General features: G+C 47.4%; 1 pseudogene across 1 annotated transcript; it reads right to left on the bottom strand.

Annotated features, from left to right (window-relative positions):
* Nucleotides 1-776: 776 nt before the first annotated feature.
* LOC308641806 (olfactory receptor 4B1-like) lies at nucleotides 777-2,327 on the bottom strand (annotated as a pseudogene). The gene is made up of 2 exons: nucleotides 1,782-2,327; nucleotides 777-949 (listed from the first exon to the last, which is right to left on the bottom strand). The product of its transcript is annotated as an olfactory receptor 4B1-like (transcript).
* Between the last annotated feature and the right edge of the window lie 9,604 nt (nucleotides 2,328-11,931).

Genomic DNA, 11,931 nt, shown 5'->3' with positions numbered 1-11,931 from the left:
GGGGTAGAGTTAGGTCTTTCCTGACCTATATGAGGCCTTGGGTTTGGTCCTTGGTACTGCAAGAAAGAAATAAAGAAAGGGAGGGAGGGAGGGAAGGAGGGAGGGGAAAGAAAGAACAAGAAAGAGAGAGAGAGAGAGAGAGAGAGAGAGAGAGAGAGAGAGAGAGAGACTTCAACAGAGTGAGGGTTTTATTAGTTATATATATATAGCATTAGGATTTATGTTAACATAATTATGAAAGCATGAAATATAATTCACTCTAATTTTGTCCCAGAAATCTTGCTATCCCTCCTCTCTTCCCTCCCCCTATTTCCTTTCTTCTACTCTACTGATCTCTTGGCTACTTATAGTTTTTGTCTTGTGGATGTACATGATGGTGAGATTCACTGTAGTATATTCATATGTGCACATAGGAGAGTTAGGTCAGATTCCTTCCATTGTTCTTCCTTTTACCCAGTAAGTTTTTGATTGACTTCTTCATTAGCCATATAAGAAAAATTTTAAAACATGATGAGGTAAATAAACTACATTTAATTTAGGGTTGGGGATATAGCTTGGTGGTAAAGTATCAGAGGGACAATGGCCAGCATCTCATTAAGGGGTCTTTCTTCCTGCCCTGGGTAATCCAAGCCACCTTAAGCCTTACCATCTCAAATAATTAGTAAATAACAAAGCACAAATACTCAGAAGTGTTTACAGAAAATGAAGCCCCTGTTAGATCTAGTCCACATGGGTTCTGGAACTAGACAAAACACAAAAAGATTCCGGTGGTTTACTTAAGGGGGTCCATCAAAGGCAGGGATAAGGTTTCTAGGGCCAAGTCTTGCTTCGTGATTTCTTGCAATCAGCAGGTTGATGGACATCTTGGCAGTCACACCCATCTCAGGTGCTGCGTGGAATCTTCCACAGAGGTTGACGGGGAAGTTCACCTGCATCAGGTGGTCAATCCCTGTGGGGGGTACCACAGGGAGTTCCCAATGCCAGCCTTACGCCCTCAGGAGGCTACTATGTGCAACAGTTCACATATAGCCCACGGACAGCTTGTGACAGTGAGCACTTGCTTTAACATATGTAAGGTCCCCGATTCAATCTCCGGTATTACCAAAAAAAATTTTTTTCAACAAAATAGCAGCAAACTGAATTCAACAACACATAAACATTTGATATAGGGAAAAACAGAAGGGAGAAAAAGAGGAAGGAAGGATAAGTGATTTCAATTTACAAAACATTTATCAAAAAGTCCTCTGTAAAGGGATGCCAGTAGACAGTACTTTGGGATAGCACAGTGGAATAACTATGGGTGACAGTAATTAATTAATATTTCATAATAATGAGTGGAGAGAATTTTGAATGTTCCCAACACAAACACATGATAGCTGTATTAGGTGATTGATATGTGATCTGATTGATCATTACCCATTTCATACATGTATTGAAACATCACATTGTGCCCTCATAAACATATAAATTACTTCAGAGGGAGGAAGAAAGTGAGGAAGTGATTTTAATCTACAAGACATTTGTAGAATTCTCCACTTTGCATTTGCCTTGGTTTGAGCCTTCCAATTATCCAAACCCATTATATTATTGGATATCATGGAGCCAACCATGTTCCATAAGATTTGGGAAGAATTCCTCACCTCTACTCCTCAAATGTTACACCAGGGTATCCTGGTAACCAAGGAGAATCAAAGCTGTAGTAACATTAAGTCCAATATTTGTTGCTGCCATTCTAAAATACCCCACTAAAAATGCATTTTAAACACATAATAATCAGGCACACATCTTTCTATCATGTTCCCATCCCTGGGTTCTCCTTCTGGCCCACAGCTTCCTCATGGAGATTTTCACCTCTGCGTTTCTGAGTGTGTAGATGATGGGGTTCAGCATGGGGGTGATGACCATGTAGAACACAGCCACCAGTTTGTCCACAGTGAAGGTGGACGAGGGCTGCATGAAGATGGCAGGTCCAAAAACAAAGATGACCACCATGATGTGAGAGGCACAGGTGGACAGGGCTTTGTGCCTCCCCTCTGCAGAGCGATTCCTCAGGGTGAACAGGATGACGATGTAGGATGACACTAAGATGGTGAGGGAGAAGATGGAGATTAATCCACTGTTGGCAACACAATAAACCCCTCCACAAAGGTGTCCTTGCAGGCTAGCTTGAAAAAGGGATGGAGGTCACAGAAATAGTGGTCCATCACATTGGGACCACAGAAGGGCAGTGGGATAGTGATGGGAACCTGCATCATGGAGTGAATGAAGCCCCCAAGCCAGGAACCAGCCACCAGCATGTGACGCAGTTGACGACTTATAACATTCATGTAATAACAACCTCAGGCGGGTGCTGGCAAGCCACGGGTCCATCCCTGTGGTGGCAAAAGACGGGGGCAAATGGGCAGGGAGTAAACTGTCAGGGCAGCCACAGCTATCTGCTATGGCATGTCAACCATCCCAGCAAGTGAGGCTGCCTGATCACTGCTGACTGAGAGTGGGCCCTGCCGCAGGGGCTGATCCTGACTGGGATGGGCTGGTCTCACCATCACCATCCTGAGATAGAATTTGTCACAGGTAAATGTCAAGCAGGAGCAGGGGTTGGAGACACTGTGGCCGCCTCTGCAGGTTGACTTGGGAAGATGCTGGCCACATTGAGGCACTAGAGAGGCTGGGCCAGCTTGACTGCCCTTCTGAGAGTCCTACTAGGGGTCTAAGGGACTGTTTTCTTCACTCTCTTGACAAAGGCATTCTAAAACCACATTTTTATACAATCACCCACTCCTTCTACCTAACACTACAGGCAGAGGCAAACCAAGCCTGTGCCATTCCCCTGTCCCTAAGCTCCACAGGCAACCCTGTCATGAGATTAGTAGACAGCCTTCCAACACCATTTGTGTGCTCAGCTGTGTCCGTCAGTGACAGCACTGAGCTTTTTATACATTACCAATATCACGCTATGTACATTATTCTGCAAGTTATCTTCACTGTTAGTCTAGCCTGCAAGCCACAGAACTGCACACTTTAAAATGGTGGGTTTTAGCTGGGCACAGTGTTGCACACCTGTAATCCCAGCAACTCAGGAAGCTGAGACAGGAGGATCCTGAGTTCAAAGCCAGCCTCAGCAACTTGGCAAGACCCTATCTCAATAACAACAGAAGAAAAGGATGTAGCTAGTGTTAGAGCACCCTGGGTTCAATCCCTAGTACTGAAAAAATGCTGAGTTTTATGTTCTGCATATTTTATCACAATAAAGCAGGGGGGAGCTGAAGATCATGAAAGAGGAAGACTGGGAAAGTTGTAGAATCTCCCACTTAAGTGGAGAACAGCTGTTATAGTTAAAGCTTCGTCCCAGGGTTTCATAAACTGACTTCCAGACCACTCACGTGTAATGGAATCAAGCCTTTATTGAAGCACACCGGTGGCAGCTGACCAGAACATAAAGCTGTTCCCCTGATTAGCCCTGAACAATTGCAAGGGCACTCCTTATAAGCCTGAAAACCACAAAAGGGATGTTCAGGGGGGTCTAGCCAATGCAAGCAAGCCAGGTTACAGAAGCGGGAGAGTGCAGTCCAGCGGAGGGAAGCCTAACCAATCACAGTTAGCCCAGTCACCCCAGTTACAGAAACAGAGCCCCGTTACCTAGTTACAGAAACAATGCCCCATTAGGTAGTTCCGTGTTCTTAAAGGTTTCTATAACAAAAAGAAAAGAACATCTTGCCCCAGTCATGACCCTTCTACTTGGCATGGTTGTTTTACAGGATGAAGTCATAAAACAAAATGGAGTCACATTTGCTCCTACTATCACACGGCAAGGACTCCCCCTTCCCTCCACTGCCAGGGTGACAGGTGACAGGATATAAGAGCAGCTGGACCACTAGGAAGGAACGTGTTCTCCCAGCTCCGTTCACTGATCCTGGAGTGCCTGTTCCTACCCTGGGCACATTAACACATCTGCACCAACAGGCCCTTCCCCCCCCCCAGGTGGAGGTTGGGGGGAAAGCCGGAGGACAGTGCTGACGAAGGAGCATCAGAAGTGCACCCTGCCATCAGCGAATCCCAGGAGGATGGAGTGATGGAGACTGTCACCACAGGAGCTGCGTCCACAAGTGCCTGCCACACTCAGGGCATAGTATGTGATTTAATTCCTGCAAAATCTGAGGTTGTAAAGAGAATATGGTTTGGTGATGAGAAGATCAGCTTACCAGGCACAGGGGACTGGTGCCAAGCTCAAGAGCTGTGGCTCTTGCGGGTGCCCCCCTGGACATCTCTTGCCCAGCCCAGCTCTTCCGTTATTCCTGGAATTCCACCTCTAGGTCTGTAACCAGAACGCTGCCCAGCAAATTTTAAAAAGGCAAAAAAAAAATTGAATAACCGAAAACACAGCATTTATTCAAAAGATAGCAATCCTATCAAAGTTCAATGGCATTTTTCATAGAAATAGAAAAAAAAATCCTATAATTCACAGGGGAACAGCCGAAGCCCTCCTGAGGAGAAGGAAGGAAGCCGCGACAGCCTGTAACTGGCCTCAGAGCACCGCAAAGCAGTGGTAGTCAAAGGACCAGACCAGAGGACGGATGGAACAGAAGAGAGGCCCCAGAGCCACAGTGCACAACCAGGTCTCAAAGAAGTCGAGAACAGAGTGGGGCAGGGGCAGCGTCTTCAAGAAATGTGCTGGGGAAACAAAACAAACAAACAAAAAAAAACGAGAACGAGACCCTCAATTCACACCTTGTAGAGAAATCAGCTCAGTGTGGATGAAAGACAAAAGTGTAAGACCCAGAGGTAGGAGAGCTGAGGCACTGGGTTCCATCCTCAGCACCACATAAAAATAAATAAATAAAATAAATGTAAAAAAAAAAAAAAGTGTAAGGCCCAAAGCAAAATGCAGGAGGAAGCGCTGTGACATTTGTCTAGGCAAAAAGCAGGCACTAAATAGACCCTCGGAAGGAAATGTGGTCTCCAGGGTGATATTCCCCCTGCTCCCCAGGAGACTCAGTTCTCCCAGCTCAGTGCAGCCCAGCAGCTTCGGCATCACCCTCCCCTATTTGGCATTGAGTTACGGACGTGTTGGCAGGTAGGGGGGTTCCCATGTCACAGTGCGTAGAGCTGGACAGCCAGGATCAACTCTCATTGGAGCAGAGCATGTCAAGGTGCACGCGGTATCCACCAGGCTCTTGAGGTGACACAGAAGCATGGATCAATAAAGGCTTTCTGTGGAGTTGAGGAGTGTCCCATGGAGCCTGCAGGGCACAGGAGCTCAGGGTCCCTAGCACAGCAGTGCAAGAGCTCTGGAGGAAGGGACTCTGGGGAATCTTGGCCCAGAGGCTGCAGCTCCTGCAGAGAGGAGGTGGGGTGGGCAGCAAACTCCTGATCCTGGTGGAGATTCCTGCAGGACCCCAGCCAGCAGAGGGTTGCCAGAGCACATGACACCTCTCCCACTGCCAGAGAGATCTCACACCCCAGTACAGGAGGCCGGGAAGAACACAGGCCACTTAAGTGACCACTTCTGCAGGAGAACACCAGTGAAGCCGCCCATCACAGACACTGGGCGTCAGGAACCAGACACCGCCGCCCCACCCGCTCCTGCGCCACACCCAGAGGAGGCGGCAGAGATTGTTAGCAATGGTAAGCAGCAACTTCATGTTTAAGTAATGACTTTAAATTGGCAATCAGAAAGCCAGTAGAGAAAGGCATAAGAACTGGAAAGAAACAGGTAAAACTGCAATCACAGATGATTTGATTACAGATTTGGAAAACCCAAAAGACTCCATAGAAAAGCCACTACTGACAAAAAGAGAATTGGATAACAACACAGCAGGTGATCAGCCAAGCACGCAAAAATCAACAGACTTCAAAATAATCAACAGACTTCAAAATGAAAATGAGAATAAACAATGGAAAAGACCCCTTACTACAGCAAAAAGAAAAAAGAAAATGCCTACTTTAAGCTTAACAATAATAAAAACTTAAATGAGAAAAACCCCAAAGTACATTCTCATAAGACCTAAAAGTAAACTTAACCCTTAAGGAAAGACAGCCACACACCTGCTTGGAAGACTGAGCAAGGTGGGTCACTTCTCTCCAGCACAAACCCTGGAGCTGGAGATGCATGTTATAGAAGGCAACTTGACAAATAAACATGAATATCCAGGAAAATCCTGGGAAAGAAGAGGAAGGAGGAGGGAAAACCTCCAGACATCAGGGTACTCCATAAAGCTTCATCCTTACAACAGAGTAATGACAGATGCACAGACTGAGCAAACGCACAGACTAGGCGCCCAGACGCAGGATTAAATCCCATGCAAGTCTGACAAAGAGGGCGTTTCTGTCAGGTGGTGGAATGGATTTTTAATAAGTGATGTGACACACAGGTCTGTTCTCACACCACCCCACAGAACAATTTCCAAATGGATCAGAGACTCGAATGAATAAATGAGCAGTAAACCATGCAAGCACTAGAAGAAAACAGCTCAGTGTCTCTACAACCCGTCACTGGAGAAAACATCCTTAACAAAGATTCTAAGTTCAAAAGCAATTAGAGAAAAGATAAATTATGAAAGTTTTTTAAAGCATTTGTATTTTTTAAAAAAATACATTAGGCAAAATAAAAAGGACAAATGACAAGCTGAAAAGTGTACTTCAATGACTAATTTATAAGGAGCTTCTAAATGTTGAGGAAATACTGAAATGGAATAGAGAAATTAATGAATGAATGAAATAGAGTAGCTCTCTTGGCTCCTTCTTTCTTTTCCTTGCAAAGAAATGTCATGGCCCTCAACCTTCAAAGAAGCTGGAGCTCCTTGAAATGCAAATTAAAAATTCACAGAGGTCCCATCTCTTAATTATAAGATAGAGGAGGAAACGACTATTGGTGGGTCTTTGAGGAAACACACACTGTCAGATGTGGCTACTGGGGATACACAATGGCTGGTCCCTGTAGGGAAATACCTAGAAAGATACAGGACCCTTTTATCCTCCCACCTGAAAGTCCTTTCTCTAGAAATCCACCCTGACGAGAACACACAGGCTATTTATTTGATGTAGGACGAATTGTGGTACATCTACAAAGTCAATATGAAATAAAAGACTACCCTTTGCATTTATTCAGCAATCAGTTTGTCTAAATATGTTAAAAGGTTAATATCAGGGTGATGAAGTTTAAGTGTATTTCTTTCTACCTTCTCCAACTTCTTCTACAATGAGCATAAAATCCTTTTCTATTTTTAATTTTGATAAAACACACAACACAAAATTCACCATCTTATCTGCTTTTAAGTGTTTATGTGAGTAGTGTTAACTGTATTCATCTTGTGTGGAATCCATTTGTAGAACTTTTTCATGGTGCAAAACTGAAACTCTGTCCCCATTAAACAACATCTCTGCTTTCCCCTCCCCTCAACCCCAGGCAACCACTTTCCTGAATTCTGACTCTACAAAATCAGTTTGTCTGAGAGACAGCTGCAATCCAAGGTCCACAATCGCACTATCCACAACAGCCAAGATACAGAAATAACCTAAGTGTCCATCATGGAGGAATGCATAGAGAAGTGTGAGATAGATATATAGATAGATAGAAAGATACATAGATAGACAGGCAGACAGACACACATACGTACATAATGGAATAGTATTTAGCCTTCAAAAAGAAGGAAATCCTGCTATTTGCAACAACAGGGATGAACTGGAAGACATTACCTAAATGAAATAAGCCAGGCCTAAAAAAAAGGTTGGTCATGGTCACACCTACACAGCATCTCTCAGTTGAGCCCACAGCAGCAGAGAACAGAAGGGTAGGGTTACCTGAGGCCACAGGGCGGGGATAAAAGGAAAGGGAGCTTCAGATACAGATCTGCACAACAGAGACCTGCGATGACCATAGGTAATAATAATGTACTGCGCATTCCAAAATTGCCGTGTCTGTCAGCACAAACAATAAGCATTGGAGGTGCCCCATATAGGAATTATATTAATTCAATCATTCCACAATGAATATATATAACCTCACATCAGACCCTATACATTATGACTACACTTAATTTTTTTATAATAATTTTTTTTAAATACCCAAGTGCCCTGATCCCAGAGGTGAACTGTCCAGCGTGTCCTTTCTCCTCTGTTCCCACCCCTTTCTCCATAACTGCTGAAAGCCAAGCGCAGGTTCCAGGTTGTGGAAATAAGGACATCCAACACACGTGCACCTGCCCATGCGCTCCGCCCGCCCGTGGTGCTGAGCAGGTGAAGCAGATGAGCCAGATGAACCAAAGCTCCCCACCAGCAGGAGGTGCAGGAAGCAGCCCCTTTCCTCTGGGCTGGCCATTTGAGCACGTGCAGCCAATGAGCAGCGAGGCGTGCAGAGGAGGACCCCCGCGTGGGCGTGGCTTCGCCTTTTTCCTCCAGGCTTGCCTGCCAGAGAGTTGGCCCTGAATCCGGAGGTGAGCTGTCGGTGAGTGCCTTCTCCATCACTGCTGAGAGCACGTTTTACGGCCCCAAGCCTGCCCTAGTTCTCTCCAGGATACCCAGGACCTAAGACCCCGTGGAGAACAGAGCAGACACCCGGGTTTCTGCACAGTCCTCTTTAGATGTGTATTCAAGGCACTTGGGCGGGTCCCCTCCCAGGTTTGAGTCCTAAAGTGAGGGTAGGGCAGGGCATTGACCCGCTAGTGACAGGTTACCTGGATTCCTAGAGGTGGAAAAGTCATTTATTGCTGGGGGGCTGGTCTATGATAAGCTGCAGGCAGGTGAGCGCTCCCCTGGGTCACAGGTTGCAAGTGTTCAAGGCTGGGACTGCGGGGCATCAAGCCCCGTCTCCACTGGTTCTATAAGCAAAGCTGGGCCGCAGGGCAGCGGAGCTCTGGGAGGCCTCCTGCGGGCAGCTGGAGACTGCAGACCTGTGGGGACTGGAATGGCGTCCTCCCTGCTCCCCAGGCCCTCCAGGCTGAGGACTCCAGGGAGAAAAGGGCTCTGAGGCCTCCGTGGGTTCTGAGCCCTGGTGGCAGCCCCTCCTCTCTGGGTTTAAGGGCACACACTCCCCTGCCCTGGAGGGATGGAGCATCTTGATCAGGGGTGGCATGAAATCTTCCTGAGCGTGCTACCTGCTCCACTCCCCCGCTGAGCTTTGGCACTGGCGTGAGAACAATAACACTCCATGTTGATGTGCTTCCCTAAGGCTAATGGAGATGTCCGAATCCCCTATGAAAGTCCATAGGGAAGATGAAGTGCCCTGTTCTGTGTGCTTCCCTCCCTGGGCTCTGGGAACTTCATCTCTCCCTGATGTTAATCCAGGGCACTGATCCCCTCCGCTGAGGTTCAGTGCTGGGTCCCTTCAGCCCTGAACTTGGGGCATGTGCCGCAGCTCGGGAGCGTGAACATGGAAGTGTTTAGGAGAGCTGAAGCCCAGTCTCAGCAGCCTTCCTTCCTAGCTTAGCCTCTCAACCCAGCAGCTGAGAGCGTTTTGTTTTCCAACACCCAGGCATCGGGTGGTTCTCACATTGAATGAGAGGGAGGGGGGAAACTTGGGAATTTTGATGTGCAGTTATGATGTGACCTTTTTAACTGATAAATACATACTTCTCCTCTACCGCATCACAGTCGATCTTTGCTGCCTTCCCCGAGGAAGGCGCCAATATGCTGGCTCCCTGCTGGCTTCTGTTCTGAGCCATCCAGGGCTTGACCTTTGGTGGTCTCTGACGTCCTTCTACAGCTGTTTTCTGTTGTCGTTGGGCAATGGTGAAGTGGTCCTGGTTGTCTGGGTGAGCTGGCCTCTGTGGGCCTCCACTATTGTGATTTCTAAGCAGGGGTACCCCTCATTGCTCACTGAGAGGGCAGCTGTCTCTCCCGTCCCCCCACCCCCATGAGGTGTCCTCTTGCCCTGATCCTCTGCACCTGTGTGGGTGCCAGCCTCACTGAGGCCTGTGCTGATGGCAGGGTGCGTGCTTGAGCCATCCCACCTGCTACTGATGGGCTCCAGGATGCCTCCAGTTCTGCTGTTTGAGCAAGGCTGTGTCTGATGATGCCAGGGTTTAAGGGGGGTGGTATCCCTCAGCAGATGTCGCTTGTTTGCTCTTGCACCAGTGGTTGGCCCTCTTCCCTCATCCATAGGGAAGTGAGTTCAGTCAGGCATGCAGGACAGGTCAGCTGGGCACATTAAGCACAGCACATCACAGTGGTTCTTGGTTAACACATTGTCACTGGTGGTCTTGTGCATCAAAAGCCATAGACCAGCTGCACACCCTGGAGCACACCAGTCATCCTAAGGGCTCCAGAGGCTGAGGCAGGAGGATCACAAGTTCAAAGCCAGCCTCAGCAGCTTAGTGAGACTCCAAGCAACACAGCAAGACCCTGTCTCTAAATAAGATATTAAAAAGGGCTTTGGATGTGGCTCAGAGGTTAAGGCCCCTGGGTTCAATCCCCAGTATCCCCCCCCCAAAAAAAAGGCCAGACCAGGTATTTGGACCTGCTCAAATTCTTTGCTCATTTCAATGCTTTGAGCTGTTGATCCTTTCCATGGATCAGAAGAGAGATTTATATAAACTACTCTTCATATATTTCAAATGTATGTTCACCAGTTTGCTTTTTCAGGAAAGATGTAAATATTGATATGCTACTTTTGTTTTTATGGATTAGGAAGGGGACTGAGTCAAATGAATTTCTATCTGGCTTTTCTACTATTGGATTGAAATGTTCTGTTCCATCTACAGATTATTTGGGGATTAAATATAAAGTAGAAATTCATGAACACAAATATTTCATAACTTGAGCATATCTTCTTTTTCTTTTAATGCTGGGAATTGGGGAATTGACCCCAGGGGTGCTCTACCAATGAGCCACAGTCCTTTTTTTTAAAAAAAAAAAACCCTAGGTTGCACTAAGTTGCTCCAGGCTGGCCTTGAACTTGTGACCCTCCTGCCTCAGCAACCCAAGTCCCTGGGATTACCCATTAATCTATTACTAACTGAATTCAATGACTTCATGATTTATAGAAGTTTTTCAAGGACTTTCCAGAGTGAGCATACCCACCTATGAATGTCAGTTTTTACCTTTGTCATTTACACCCCACATTTCTCCATCTGCTTTGATACCAAAGGTAATGTAAACCATGGAATTATAAAACAGTGGGACCCAGAGGACGTGCAGGTGGAGAGGACAAAACTGGCCAGCAATGTCCGTGGCTACCATCCCATTGGATTCCCTCTGGGTCAACAGATCGGCTTGTGGGGCAAGCGTTATTCACCACTAGGTCTGTCTGCCTGCCTGCAGCTTTTACACTAGAAAACCTTACTGGATGCATTGAAGGCTCTTCCTGTGGGCACTGCCAGTGTGTCCACTGAGACCCCGCAATCTGACCTTACTGCTCTGTGAGTGTCACCACAACTGACTCAGTACTCATGTTGGCGTGAATTCTGTTTCCTGACTATTCCTGGTTAAGTGCTCTGAGACCCAGGTGCACACTGTGCTCTGCCTGGGAGGTCGGTCAGGGGCGTCCCTGGGGATCCACCTGCTGACAGCTGTGTGAACTCTGTGGGCTTCACATAGGCCTGGGGAAGTGGGTGCTCGAGTCCCACAGGGCAGGGGCAGGGACAGTGGCTGCTTGCCTGGGGATGCCTGGGACAGCTGCAGAGCAGGACTTGAGCATGGAGTCTGCCCTGGGCGCCCAGCCTCGCACTACAGGCTTGGGCCTCCTGCGTCTGAGTCTCCTGTGAGTTACCAAGCTGGCTGAGGCCAATCCACTGTCGCAGAGCACTCTCAGGAACACGAGGGAATAAGGGAGGCACCAGCCTTTGCAGGCAGCACTGCCCTGTGACCCTCATCTGGGAAAGAGCCTTGCCCTGCTGGTACACCACACCCCAGGAGGTTCCCATTGCTGACCCGTCCCTGAACCCCAGGGAAGCCCCCAGGAGCAGCGGAGCAGCGTTAGAAAGGAGCCTTTGAGGA

The sequence above is a fragment of the Spermophilus citellus genome, assembly GCF_964194105.1.
Source record: "Spermophilus citellus genome assembly, chromosome: 2".
Classification (NCBI taxonomy): domain Eukaryota; kingdom Metazoa; phylum Chordata; class Mammalia; order Rodentia; family Sciuridae; genus Spermophilus; species Spermophilus citellus.
This window is presented reverse-complemented; position numbering and strand designations above follow the sequence as displayed.